Source organism: Mastacembelus armatus, chromosome 21 (genome assembly GCF_900324485.2).
Source record: "Mastacembelus armatus chromosome 21, fMasArm1.2, whole genome shotgun sequence".
In the NCBI taxonomy this organism is placed as follows: Eukaryota; Metazoa; Chordata; class Actinopteri; order Synbranchiformes; family Mastacembelidae; genus Mastacembelus; species Mastacembelus armatus.
The window spans coordinates 11,019,973-11,035,607 of record NC_046653.1 but is presented as its reverse complement, the minus strand read 5'-3'; the positions used below and the strand labels follow the sequence as shown (position 1 = coordinate 11,035,607).

The 15,635-nt window shown below is 39.8% G+C and overlaps 1 protein-coding gene across 2 annotated transcripts in view; it reads left to right on the top strand.

Annotated features, from left to right (window-relative positions):
- Positions 1 to 6,130: 6,130 nt before the first annotated feature.
- The window catches only part of edar (ectodysplasin A receptor), a 32,917-nt gene continuing 23,412 nt past the window's right edge, over positions 6,131 to 15,635 (top strand). Inside the window, exon 1 of one of the 2 annotated variants that reach the window (XM_026296533.2) lies at positions 6,131 to 6,309. The gene's annotated coding sequence lies outside the window, so the exon portion shown is untranslated. Of the gene's footprint in view, positions 6,310 to 9,880; positions 10,088 to 15,635 lie in introns of those variants that run through there. The other variant, XM_026296534.2, reaches the window with a different exon arrangement.

Genomic DNA, 15,635 nt, shown 5'->3' with positions numbered 1-15,635 from the left:
CGCGCGCTCACGCACCAGAGACAGATTGACAGAGAGAGAGAGAGAGAGAGAGAGAGAGAGAGAGACGAGCTTACACCTCTACAGAGTCTGGTTAGAAAAGAAACGCTGCGCTGGTGTCGATCCTTTCTAACAAACCTCCTGTCACTGTTGAAAGGTTTTCTCCCTTTTGACTGGAAGATACTTTGAAGCCATAGCCACAAGTCTGAACCTATTCTGTGTCAAAGTTGTTTATAACGACTCTAAAATGAGCTATTTAAATTTAAAACTCTTGCAGTACACTACAGACTAAAACACACCAAAAGGCCAAAGCAAATCCAAAATGTCTCACAGATAGAACTGTGTCTTTTAAAGGGTTAAAATGTGAACCACTTAGCTTGCGTGTACAGAAAGCACCAAATCCAACTTCAAACTTGTACAAATTCATGTGGTGTCTCACTTGACAGGCGCAGATACCCTTTGTGTTATTACCTCATCAAATACAGCCAGTTGAAAATTGGTGATGGGCACAGTGGTTTCTGGCGACGCCTGGTGGCCACAGCTGACCTTTTTGTTTGTTTGTGTTTTGTTCCACTTGGCCTCCTGAAATTTCCCCTGGGTTGTAGACAATTTACACTTATCAGTGATGTAGATGGTAAACAGGTAAATTCACATAATATTATTCAAAACAATTTACAAAACATATGTTAGTAATAAAGGGATATATTTTGATTGATGATTATTGTGGTCAAGGCAAACTATATATATATATACACACACACATATATACTGCAGGAACTGTGTACAGCATGTTGTAATTACACGATACTATTAGTAGCCATAGCTTACTTGTATGTTTATTAACATGCAGATGTAGCAGGATTATGGAATAGTTGGATAAAGGTAAAAGTCACATTTCAAATGAATTATCACTTGAGGACAATACTCTTATGTGGTATCTGATGGACAGACAAAGAACAAGGAAATAAATGTGTGTGTGTGTGTGTGTGTGTGTGTGTGTGTGTGTTGTTTCTCAGCCATGACGCCAGGCTTGCTTTGCCTGTGCACCTGTTCAGACCTGCTCTACGCTCACATTCAGCCCCAGAGGGGTAGGGAATGATTAAGGCAAATGTGTGTGTGTTTGTCCCCGTGTGTAAGTGTGTGTATGTGACACAGTGACGCCTTCCTGGGTGAGGGGTGGGCCCACTATTTACCACCCACGATCACAAGCACAGGGTGGACTGGGGGGGGGGGGGGTATGTTGTACAACAATGATTATTTGGAATAAGATTTCAAAACAAAGTACTTACGCCACAGTATAGCAATAGCCTTTTTGTTTTATAATGACAATATTGTGCTATTGTGCTACATATACTTTAAGACTGAATGAAGGTTGAGACAAAAACAAGGCATAGTTAAAATACATGTAACACTGTAAAATGTAGCCTGAACTGAGACTGAAGTAGTAAGTAATTTACCTCTTTAGTACTTGTACTGTATATGGTACGTACATGTGTACGTACACATAGCAGCAACTCAGCAAAAACTGAATCTTTTCTAGTGGCTACAGATGAAAAAACAGGTCATAATACAGCAGGTTCCTAAAGTCCAGATAAAGATGTAGAGCCAATTCCTACTCATAACTGGAAAACACCCCACATCAGCTGAAAGAGAAGTCTTTTGCACCAATAATGGGCTAACTTGAACATTTCTGCACTTCTCAGCTCAGCAGTTACAGGAAGCTACTCTTGAATTTCATCTGCAGAGACCTGCCATTTCTTATTGGTCTATTTGAATCCCCATGGCTGCATAACATTGCAATGCTACAGCACATCAGCCACTACAATGCAATGTGTGTGTGTTGCTGTTGTCAAACCCTAATTTTGAATGCCTCACTAGCGCAGCAGCCCACAAGAGCTGGCAACAAGCCCAAACTCATGGTGTGTCTCTCTCTCTTTATCATACCCACTCATGTCCTCTGCCCAGTGTGTTTCATCTTCTTAATACAATTTTCCACAGCCAATGAATCAGAATTAGAGGAGAACTACAGGGAGAAACGAACAAAAATGATTATTGGATGAAAATCCCTCCAATCTATTTAAGCAGCATAGTCGGGGCTCCTTGTAGGACCAAGTGCTGTCAATAACAGACAAAAGGTGGATGCTTAAGTAGCAGACATGCCTGTTAGGGATGGAAACTAGCTTCTAGGACATCCATCCGTCCGTCCATCCATCCATCCATCCATCCATCCATCTACAGCCACTTATTCCTGCTTTCATATGAGGGTTAAATAGCTCTATGTGCAGAATAAAAGAATATATATTTGCAGTGAGGATCCTCATTAGGATCCTATTTGCTAAATTAGGCTTTTACATATATTTCATTCATATAATAATACACCAAAGTATTGGAATTGCATTGAGTTTTGTGTCTCAAATCTCAGTTTATCCTTGTGTTATATGTTTTCTTATCAAATTTTCATTCACCTTTCAGCAATTTGTTTTGTTGTGGCATAGCTGTGGAACTGCTCCCATTAAAGGTAACTTTTCCTAATTTATTCCCCTTAAAAATGTTCTATTGCATTTTTGTTTTTCATCCTAAGGATCCTAAGGTGAGTAGTAGCCAGTTTGCTAAATGCTTTGCAAGGTAAGTTAGGTAGGTCTCTAATGTGCTTTCAATGGGCCTTTTGTGTTTTATGCTGTGTATTATATTTTGTCTGGTACAGTACAACAATGTTTAGTTTAATAGTTGCCATAAAAAAAAACAAGCACAACTTTTATTATTGCAATGCAATTATTTTGTAATTAAATGTCATCCTTTGCCAAAACCTTTTGATGAACTATGAAAATAAACTTGAATTATTTTGACCTGGCTTCATTTAGTAAGTAATGACACTGTACCTTTCTCACTGCTATTTCCCTACAGGGTTCACTAAAGTTTTATATATTCCCATATCATCCTGGTCTTTATCAATACTAATTCTCTTTTGTTGCATTATTTCTCAGCAAACACAAGTGTGTGCCCATCCGTCTGCTCTGGAGAAAGATTAAAAAAATATTTGTTGAAATGTAAAGAATATTTAGTGTTTGTGTGAGTATGGAGCTTCTCTGTGCACCTTTACCATGCACCTCTCTCATTGACCAATGTCCTTCGTTTGTGTAAAAGTAGGTTAGCTGACATGGCAGTTACCATGGCAACCAGCTCTTTGCTTCCTTGCCGAAGAATAGTTCTCACAGACGGTGTACATGCGGGGATAATCACAGATACACTGACAAGGTCAAAGAGCCAGTCGTAGGCTCTAGTAGTTGTTCTTCTTCAAAACGCAGGCAAAACTCCTAAAAAAGAACTACCATGAGTAATATTTTAAATAGAATTACACCAAAACATGTGCCCAATGTAACGCTAGTTTGTACAAAGTGTTGTGTACCAGCGATGTGATGCATATGACTTGTAGTTTTTTCATATCTTATTTGTTCACTGGGAAGAAATGAACAGAAATAGCCAGCTACTGTATTTTTCTAGTTGATTTTTACATATATTGCTTATTATTGGTTTTACTGTTGAAAAGTACATCATCAGCCCATAGGAGTGAGTGTGAGTGTGTGAGGTTGTTTGTCTCTATGTGGCCCTGTGATGGACTGGTGACCTGTCCAGGGTGGACCCCTGCCTTTCACCCAAAGAGAGCTGGGATAGGCTCCAGCTGATCCCTGTGACCCTGGTTAAAGAATAAGCAGGTATAGAAAATGGATGGATGGATGGATGGAAGTACATAATCATTAAACCATATCTTCTTCTCCTCCAGGAGGGCACATAAAAGCAGGGGGAGGTTTGTTTTTAATAATTTTAACTTCATTAGACCAAAAAAAACAAAAAAAAACAAATTAGGCCTCCACTGACTGCTGTCATCTCTGAGCTTTGGCACTTTGATGTGGATAAAACAGAATAGAGAGTCTGTAATGGCTCCTGTTCACTGAATCTTTAACTATGATCTTCTACATTAATGCATGCAGACCTTAAACATTAAAAACTAACATACTGTCCAACATCATGACTCATAAACTTATTTGTATAACATTGTTTAATAAAAGGAAAGCCACAAAAGTGCAAACAAAACAGGTTGGCAGTAAAAGAAGACAATATATTCGGTAAACTAGAAATATTACTCACAATAAAGCTACTTCCCACGTCATGATACTTGTAGCACTGAGAAAAAAAACAGACATTGCAGTGAGTGATCATACATACTGATATGTTTCAATACGGCAACCAGTTGCGAAGCAACACTCTACAGATGGGTCGTGAATTTAAATAAAGTCAAAATACAGCAGCTTTTTTGGTAGCATAAATGTTACTAGTTTTCTTAGCCTATATGTTTTGTCTTCCTTATCAGATGTTCTGATATTTGATCACTGCATTTCATGCTCAAAGATTCACATTTTCCAACAGGGAAATTTTATTTCTTGCCATATCAGATTACCCATTATCTGATCTCTCGTTTAATCTCATTTGTAACATTGTATATCTCAGCTTGTCTGACTTTATTGTTTCATATATTATATATGCTGTATTATCTCAACATCTCTTATCTCACAACACCACATTTCATCTTACAAAGCTTGCATGTGTTTTTGTGATACCACATTCATTCTGGTAAATACAGGTTTGGCTTAATATGTGTTTTTGTCCGGTGTGTGACAGACCAGCCATCATTCTCTCAGCAGAACTCATCAGTCTTCTTGTTATCCTCACCTCATCCTCTCTTTATCCTCTTTTCTGATCTAATCTCTTCTCCTCTCATCCTCCTTTTCAGTCAGGAAGCCCCTGGATCGACATCAATGGGCCCCTGAAAGAGGGAGACAGACAGAGAGAGTGAAGGAAGAAAGAAAAAGAACGAGAAATAGAAAAGACGACAGAATGAGACAGGGACAAGAAAGTGAAAGAAGAGAGTGTGACCAAGAAAGAGAGAGATGGTGATAAGGAGAAAGAGAATAAGAGGGATAGAGAGAAAGACGGAACGGCAGAGACAGAGAGGGAAAGTGACTAATTACAGGACTCCCAGTGTTTTCAAAGCGTCTCTTTTATCTCACCCTTCCTGAGAAAAAGGAGAAGCAGCGGAAAGGGAGAGGACGAGGAGGAGGAGGAAGACTAAAGTCCAGCTTTAGTCCCACTCAGACAACAGGCACCAGTCATCCACATCACACACAGACACAGACAAACTAATTTATGGCTTCCAGTTCTTAAAAAGTTGTGTGTGCATGCAATAAATAGTAGTACAGAAGTAGTTGAGGTTTAGTAGTTGTAGTTTAGTCTAGTAGTAGTTGTAGCAATAGAAACAGTACTACCAGAAGGTGTCCCATTAGCAGCTGTGAAAAATAACTTACTAAATTTACTCCAAAAATGTACTTAAGTATAATTTTGACAGTAAGTCTTTCAATTTCACCTCAATAACTCCTGTTGTAGCAGAGTACGGGACTCTTTACTTTTACTACATTAATGTGACAATGTATTAATGTGAAAATCTTTATTAAAAAACATATGAGTTGTACAGATTAAATGGCCCAACAGTAAATCAAAATGTGTCTTACAGCTTACGGATAATAAAGGTATAACACTATAGCTCTGACAGCGACCATTTACTTTTGCAACTTTAAGTACATTTAATTAAACTAAAGTACTTGTACTTCTACTAAGATAATAGTTCCAGTCCAGGAGTTGTACTTGTGATATTGCATTGACTTAAACAGCCTACTATAAGTAGCACAGCAGTCTGATGGTAGTAGCAGTATTTGTGTATAAAGACTCCAGTGCTGTTTGTTGTGTATTAACAGAACACGTGCCTTATATAGCTTTAATAAACATTACTTAGCATGGGTAGTGTGATGTTTGACAGGAAGCACAAGCAAGGTGGTGCAAGCATAATGATTTGCATTAATCAGGTGCTTTTATTATGAGGATAGAGGACAGATGCTTTGCCACCACCACTAGATGGCGGGGTTGAGTTGTAGCCTGCAGCATTTTAATTGACTCCACAGAAAAGTCAGTGTACCTGGGACACGGTAATGTGTTTCTCATTCAGGGCGGAGAAATCTTTAGTTTTTTTTCTCATTAAGGAGGAGCCTGCAGATACACCGACATGCACCAAAGTGGAGGCTGACACACACAACTCCGGCTGTGTGGAGTGAAAACTCTCAGACAGCCAGTCCCCCCTCGGCGATGCTGATCAGACACCACGATAGAGATTGATCACCGATCGCGCAGGACCGATCGCCCGCCAGGTGATCCCGCAGTGCAGCGGAGAAGCCAGCCCAGTGTGCCCCCTACTCCGAGCTCCAGGTAAGACGTGGGAGCAGCTCCGCTCTCAGGAATGCAAAGACAGATTGCTGCAAGACTTCGGGGGAAATTCCTGAGCTGCACTTATTATGCCAAACAAACATGTGCTTTCTGTAATTTTACCTCTGAGAAAAATAAGCAGGAATTGTTACACTTTTTTTGCTTTGGGAACTATAGTCTTTGGAAGAGACACAGTAGTGACGCAAAGAACATACATCTAACATAGCTTGTGGGTGCTGTTTTCTGTCAAAATGTTCTAAAATGTCCCCAGAAATCTTTTCTGCATTCAACTTTATCTAACAGACTGATTCTACATCTGCAATCTGTATATCAAGTTTGATGTCAAGTGCATGAGACTGGAGGATTACATCTCCAGAGTTATTATATATATGTATGCCATCCACATATTGCATTCTGAGTACAGTCTATGTAAAAAGTATATCTCCAGATGTGAAGTATGTGACAGGTACTATACGTGTTGGTGCAGAGTTTTTAGCCCAAGGTGGTAGACAAATGAGATACTTTCTCATTTCTCACATCACTAGCTTTGTATTTGACGCCTCAGTTGCTTTGTGACGAGGCTATGACTTTGAATGCTAAGCATGCAGACCGCGACGCTGACATTATGCTGTGGTGGTGATTTTGGTCAACGTGAGCTGTGTTAGAAATGCAGTAGGCAGTACACAGGGGATTCAGGTTGTTCATTTCTTAACAGTCAGTATGCCTTTCATGTGTCTTATCAGCCTTATCATATGTTAGTGATTTGACCTGTGACACTATTTTCAGCTGTGTGTGTTTCAGCAAGTGACCTTGCACACCTTTCTCGTCTGTCTGCATAATTGTTTTCTTGGTGCCGCCTGACTGTCCCGGGCCCCAGGGCCCCCGGGGGAAGTCCTGCCCGCAGACAGGCAGCTCGGCCCGGCTGGGGACATGCCGGGTCCTGCCGAGCCTCTGAAGTCTGCTGGCTGGCTTTGAACTATAGCTGCTGGAGGTGGAAATCAATCCGTCTCTATCCCTCCTCTCTGTTTCCCTTTCTCACTCTTTCTACCTCTCTATCTGCGTCTGTCTAATTCCCCCTGAAGCCCCCAGTGCAGCCCACCTCCACCACCACTGGATCTTTCATGTTCACAGGTAGAAAGGCAAAGGAGACACAGAGAAGAAACAGAGGAGGGAGAGTAACTCATCTTCAAAAGAAGCTAATATGGTTTCTGAGGATTAAAGGGATGAAGGCAGAAAAACTCACAAAGCCAGTGCCTGTAGTTGTGATCATCCTACACTAGACTGAAGCAAATAGATAATTTGTTTACTTACTCGCCACTCTGCTGCTTCCTGCTGTTCTGCATTGGCATTCGCACAATAACCCTATTCATTTTGGAGTGATATCATAGGACAGAGAATGGATTCGTGTGTGCGTGTGTGCTTCTATTGTGAAAGTAATTGTTGAGATTTATGTTAGATGTCACAGCTGATTCCAATCCTCACAGCATATCCACTCCCCACCCCCCCCACTCTCCCGTGGAGAAATTTATAGAGCTCAGGAGGCCTGTTAGGGTTGAATGTTTCAAAATGCTTCACACCACTAAGATGAAATTCTACTAAACACATCATTCAGAGTTTACTTATGAAAGTGAAGTTATTTCAGCTCATTAGGTTACTGCATGTAATTTATGGCAGAGCCTTTTGTGGAGGCTTTTATCCAAACTGCCTTGCCAGAACCAGGACCATGTGCAGCTCAACAGCTCTAGTATTTTTGTACATTTGGTGTAATGTAAAGAACTGCAATAATTATCCAAAGGATGTAAGGTATTTTGACGTATAAGGATACTGAAGTAACCCAACAGATGATCATTCTAAGGAAGCTAAAATGTTGCTGTCAACTCAATCCCTACAGGAATCTTGATATTTATTTTATTTATTTTGATATCTTTAGAAATGGTGCAAGACTTTTTTTTCAGATACTTCTACTTCAGTTTGATAGTTTTCGGGTTTGATTTAGTTCAAATGCCATATTACAACAAAAATGTCTGTTTATAAAATATGCATTTAATAATTTAATAGAAAAAACGTTTCAAAGGGAGGAAGAAAATAGACAGTGGCCAAAGTAACTGACAAACATGTAGCGTCAATAAGCAAAATCAGAAAGATATGTTAAAGCGTTCTGTGCAGTAGTTATGTAAAATGCAACCTGAGTTGAACTACAGTCTTTAATGTTTTGTTACACTGAGCGTCTGCATGTGCTCAACACTGACACTATGTATAGCTCAAACTAATGCGCATTGTTCTTAAGTGAGGAAACAATGGGCTTTTCCTTCAATATTCCCTAACTGAGAGTGTTCTTAATCAATTACTCTCTGAGCTGTCTCCCTGGGCTCCATCACTAATTACTGCTCTATTACTCACAGACACCAGGACAGGACAAGGTAACAGATTAAGATAGCACAGTGGATCTCCAGCACTCCTGCAGGGCCTTCCAGGAGGTTCCTGGCAAAATGAGAGATAGCTGCATTTCATTATATTTTAATTTACGTGCAATAATCCTAGCAAAGCAAGATAAAAGGAATAAGCTTTTCTAATCATAGGTTTCACTCTCACCACTATTATTTCCCCATGCTCAGCACAGTTCAACAAACCAATGCTAAATTAACATTTGAAACCGCTCTATGTTTGCCCCAGGGAGAAAGTTTAATCAAATAGGGGTTTGCGGTCTAATTTGTGTCTACTTAAGAGTCCTGCATATGGGGAACCTACTTTAGTCAGCCATCAATTTCATCTATACAGTGTCTGTGGAGGGAGATCTGGCATTAATGTCTGACACTGTGGGAAAACAGAAATACCCAGTGAGCTCTTCAAAGCTATAGTTCATATCATACACACAAACATATGAGAGTTTGTACCACATTGTTGTGGGCCAGTAGAGGAATTCTTGCATATGGTTGTGGGTTTCGTCCCAAAGTGGGGCACTTATGGTTTGGTCAGTGAGACATATGGCAGATGGGAAGGTGATGAGGGATCATGTTGGTCGGGGCAGCAGTGCAGATGTGAGATCTGAGGGAACGGTGCGATCTGTACCAATGCTGAAATGATGCCCTTCTCGTGTTGCTAATAGTGGCAGGTGAAAATACACATTACCAGAATCAGGCTCTAATGCCACTGTTTACAAATTTCAGCCCTTTAAGTAAGCACTTAAATTCTTATCTCTTTACTATTTCAGTAGATTGACTAGGATTTGAGTCTTGAAGATTCCCCCGTCCTCACAACCAAATCTTTCCTACACGAAAAGCTGCTGCTTAGACAATAGGAATTATTCCTTTGCAAAAACATTCACAAATCCCACAGATTTGTTTAAAGATGATGAAAACACACCTACAGGATATTACTGTAATGGTCACAAACGGAAAAAGAGATTAAATACAGCTGAATTCTTGTTTGCTGATCACAGGAACAAATGCTCTGACCATGGAAATGCCATACAAGGTACAAAAATATATTCATGATTATATATAAACACCTCAGCTGGGAGAACTGCATTTTTCTGCCATGGCTTTACTGTAGGTATGAGTTAAAGGAAAGCAGTAAGACATACAGATGAATTCCAGGTCACAGATTAGGCTTCCCACCTACAACTGCTGCAAAACAAACAGAGACAGCGACGGAGAGGGAGATGTTCTGCTCCAGCAGAGCCAAAGAGGGGAACAAGGAATTGGGGAGAGGAGACGATGAAAGACAGATCACCGGCAGGCAGAGAATCAAAGCGCCTCCTGACTGACTGAAGCTGGGCTAGGTGTGTGTTACAAGACTGTGTGTGTGTGTGTGTATGTATGTGTGACTTCTTTTCATGTGCCCTAAGAGTTTGTTTTTCCTGCACACCAAGTGGGAAGCTGACAGTAAGTCTGTAATTAAAGCAATCAGAAGATAAAGAGAGATGAAGAAACATAACACACAGACTCACATAGACGTGCACACACGAAAGGACGCACGTTCATACAAAATGTAATTTTACTGCTCTGTCCATTAATGTAACTATTAGAGTTATTGAATTTGTCTTTTAATGTTGCCTTCAACAAAAGTAAATTATCTAAAGATGTTCTACCTGATGTCTTTCCATGAGGTGTGTCATCAAATCTTTTTTTTTTTCTATTACTGGCACATATTTAAATGAATCACAGTCTTCATACTGCTGAGGATATTTGAGCTTTTTCAACTCTTTGTGCGCCCCAGTTACAGTAGTATTCCAGTTGTTTTTGTCGGTAGAAATTCAAGTTGTTGGGAAGCATGTTTTGACACTGGTGAAAATATAGTTCATGCTGATAAGCCATGATGCTGCAGATGGATGGGATTGGAGGAAATGGATTTTAAGGAGACGAGAGTTAAGAGACCAAGGCCAGATGTCGTTTGAGGTTTGCGTCTGTCTCCAACGTTGGAAATCACTTTGATCATGGGTTTACTTTCACGTCAAACTTAGAGAGAGTACCCATGTTGCAAATTATACGTATTTATTTATGGCTCATTTAGTTCCTGATAACTGAACCATGATGGCTAGTGTGTTCAGTGAGCTTGACTTCCTTTAGCACTGATAAAGACCTGTAAATCTGGAAAAGAAAGGATATTGGGAATGAACGGTGTCAACAGTGCGTTGTGTGCAGGCCGTGCAAAAATCTGATTACGATTAATGTGTCTTACAACGATTTAACTCTTTTTCCAGTTAGTGATTTCTGTTGAACCTTTTTTTTTAGGATCTGATTCAGGTGAAGGTGAAAGTGATTGGTCTAATTTGACTGACAGGCCTGCCACCACCCCTCAATTTATTCTCCAGCTGCTTCCAAATTATAGAAAGGAAGTGAAATGCCAGCAGCACATTCCTTCTTCATAATTCACTTAAGAAAGAGACAGTAGGGACACTTAAAACTGGATTGGTCAAATTCTTGAACACACACTTGGAGGTACTACTGAGAGCCCGAGTACAATTATCGGCCTACTTGAACTGAGGTTGGGTTTTGATGCCTTTGAAGCAAATTGCAAACTAATTAGAAGCACAGATAGATGGTTATGGCTACTGTGCACTTAATAACATAGTATCACACTGAATTAAATTGTTTGATTAATATAATAATGTACAAAGAGCTTCTCTGTTTATAATATTGTTATAATTCATAAGAATTAGTGTCAGCAGTCACTTTATTAATGTTTCCACTGCGTTTAAGGCATTTAACATACACTTATCTGAGCAGAAAACCAGACATAAGGGTAGGTTTGGTGATTCCTTCCCAGATGCATTTTTATGACATTTCTCTAATTTCTCTTCTCATCCCAAAGACACTGAATAAATGAAATCCACTGACATCTTGAAAAAAAAAATCATCATATGTGGCAGCAGCAGGACTCAAACAATCCTGACCACTAATTGTATTTGACGGGAACAAAACCATTGGATGGCCTGCCTGCCAGTCTACCTACTTCCTACTTGTGTGCACTCTGCCCGTGCGCTAAACGTGCAAGCCAAGAATCTGCCACAAGGCGTTGCAGGCAGATGTGTTACCGCTCTAGCTATGGCACCAACAGCAGCTTTTGTTCACAAACAGAAAACGGCGTTTGAGAAAAGGAGTGAAAAGACGATGGAGGCTGCAAGAACTAAAACCAGACTTAATAGTAGTGTGTATTTTTAATGATGGTGGTGATGTGATCCTTTTCTCAATGTGAGGCAGTGTGCGTTCATGTGTTCTGGAGAAGTGGCTTTGTACAGAACTCAGAAGTGTGAGATTTCTTAGGTTGTCTCCTTTCAAAACCAGGCATCCTCTGGCTGTTACATTCTCCAAGATTGCCAGCTATACCTTTAAAGCAGACCAAAACAGAGGCACAGTCATGCAGTGTAAAGTTAAATATAATACATTTACATTTAACTTTTTTTTTTTTACTTTAGTTAAATAATTAATGCTAAAATTAGTCTTGAGGTGAGCTGGTGAAGGTAGATTGAAAGTGTCAGAGAATTAGTCTTTAACTTACATGATATCTCAGCATTTATTTAAATTTCTATAGTGCGAGCCAAGTGCATAGCGGCACTTTTTGCTAGTAGTTTATATTTATTAGTTACAAAGAGTCAAGAATACTCTGCTCTGGTATGGGTAGGCCGGATGTAGCGGGAACTTTAAATATACATTGTGTTTAAGTTCCCAAAGGAAATGATCTCCTATGTGCAGTGGTAATGGTGAGGTTGATATGTGTATTTACTTACTGTTTGTTTGGCTGGAAACTACAGGGTTTGATGTGTTGTCAGCACACACACACTCACAGGCACACACACACAGAAATGTAGTATTTAAGACAGTCTGACTATGTAACGTGTGTGAGATCTTTCTTGAATTTAGTAAATTGAGTCCTCATCTGTGAGGGCATAAAATTGTTAGCTTTTTGGAGCTAGAGCTCTGCAGCAGAACACCAATTTACTTCGGAGCGAGTTCGTGGTCTGGATTTAGAGGGCTGCTGCATGTGTTAGAGTCCAACAAGCAGATATCTGGATCATATATGGGGCTAAACTAGTCATTTTATTACATGTAGGACATCTGATTGTATGTTTGATGGATATGATTTGTTTGATTACCTATTTGGCCTCAAATTGATCAGTACTGCACTAATTCTGCATGAGCAAACTTTACCTTGAACTTATGCTAATGTTAGTTGTGTCATTATAATTATTACTATGCTGGTGTGACTGACAATTTAGGTATTTAGCCAATGACACACTAAAGCCTTGTATTGTTATATAATGTATATAATGATGAAAACTATCAAATATTGCCAAAGAGAATCAGCTAGTCATAGCTTCAATCAAACAGTTTCAGTATTAGCAGTCCAGTGCTAAATGCAGTTTTATTTGTATAACAAGAAGTTAGATAGCATGTATATATTATATCATTTAAAATATCAGATGGAGGGCAGGTTAAGAGATTCATTGAAAGAAAGAAATAAGTAAGATGAGAAGGTGAAAGATTTTGATTCAAAACAGGTTCTCCTTTTAGGAGTACCAGAACCAGGATGGCAGGATGGCAGAAATCCTTGGCTACTGATTTATTTGTGATCTGATATTAAATGCTCTGCAAGAGCCCACAAACCATTCTCCAACCTCGTTGCTCGTCTTCTACATTGGTTTGCTTACTGGCTGGGCTCCCTGGCTACTGACTGGCCTATTATTTAATTGCCATAATGAATATGTTTCATGATGTCAAACACTGATGGTGAAAAACTATTTCCCACACACACTGGTACTGAACGACAGAGGTAGGAGAACATAAAAGGATGCATAGAAAGAGACATACTGTATGTGACATATTTCCCAGTGAAATGAAATGAGCATAGAGACACATATCAAGAGCAATGTAACGTCAACACTGTTACATTATTATTTGTTCTAGTAAAACAACACAACATACAGTGTCAAAGTTGGCAACAACTATGTGTCTCTAGTGACCTTAACTGGCTGAATGGAGACCATTACCATTATGCCTCACAGAGCAAGGATCTGTTTTTTCCAAACATATAATTTCAGTTTTTTATGTTGCATATCACTCCATTTGTGACATAGTGCTTCTGGCTGGGATATTGTCCTCTGGAGTTAGCAACAACAGAGACTGCATTGGCTAGGCAATTATGTATCCCACCCTGGCGAGCAAAAGGAGAAAAATGAGGTAACCACAACATAATCATTCAGTAAATGTCTTATTAAAGACCAAAGCATATTTGTCAGTGTAATTGTCATTCCAGAGATGTGACTGTTATTTTCAAGTAATGACCAATGATGAATAACTCGTTTCCCATAAGAAACAATTAACCAACCGCGACAAACATAAGCTTATTAGTGGACTCGGGGCAGTCTTGGTTTTCACAGTGTTAAATGCTCTATTTATAGAAAACAGCACACGGCATGATTGTACAGTAAGGGCTAAAGCACTACCACAAAGAACACAAACACAAGGATGAATAACAAGAGACTGAGTGGCAGTTACGGGAGGAAGCCTGCTCCGAGTGCCAAAAAATGAAGGAAGAGCATAAAGAGTGAGGCAGTGTCTGTCTAATGTATATGTTTGTTTGAACTGATCTATGGGAATTTCCATATGGCGACCCCTCCTTTCACCTACAGGCTCTAAACATCCTCAGACTGGGAGCTACATCTGTCATATTTGAAGTTCTGCTCTTGATTCATAAAAACATTACGGCATTATACTTAGCCTTGTTTCCAGGAATTGATGAAAGAGCATCTTTTTAAGCAGATTTGCTTTGTATGAGTTCGAACTGTCTTCCTGGTGCTATGTGGAATTTCCTTTTGCTGAAAACAGTGCAATAAAAGGCAACCATTTGAAAAACAGTCTAAAACTAATGGGGTGACTTCCCAGGGCAGCAAAATTGTTGACAAGCTTTTTTTTAGCAAGTACTGTACAATGATAAGGCTTTTAAAAGCTAAGTTGAAATACGGCTCCAGAAAAAGCATGCTGAGAAGGCTTTTTTTTTTTTTTCCTTAGTCACACAGCTGCTCTAAATTCACACATTTACTCTGGAAGTTGCCCAGTGTGACTGCGAGGTTCAACTGGTGCCACTAAGGGCTGCACTGACACTACCTGGTAATGACACAGCTAAAGACAAAAGCGTTATTTATCAGAGATTATGTGGTCGCTAGAAGACTAATACCCTCGGGGGGCAAAAGACTTGGGCTTACTTTCATCTCAGACCTGCCCTGACAGCGAGAGCTTGGGTTAGACAGAGAGAGAGTTGAAAGAGGTAGAACAGAGTGTCAGAAGAAACCGAGACGCTTCAAACGCAGCACTGATAGTGCGTGTGTGTGTGTGTATGTGTGTGCATCATTTTAACCCCATAATGAGTAGCCTAGAGGGGGTCCACAACTATTTGGCAGTTCTTAATTTCCTGATTTTGAAACAAGTGATATGTACTCTTTTATCTTTTCAGCAGCACACACACACACACGCACACACACACACACACACACACACACACACACACACACTAACTCACACATACAGACATGTATTCACACACTGGTTGTGGTGTTGCCACAAGAACTTTTAAGCAATTAAGCCTGTTTTGCACTCATAGGCCAACTATTTTTAGGCCATATATCTACGTGTTAATGTGTGTGTGATGTTTGTGTGTGTCGGCGTGTGTGGAGGCTGTAATTAAGCAAGCTTAAACCCTCGGGGTTGGGGAATTAGCCATGACTAAAGATCAGACGGTTTTTCACTCAAGTCGGCGACATGGAAGAGTGAAATCAGAGGTTTGGAGCCAGACAGACAGATTCTGACCTCAGATATCAGATAATGGCAGCT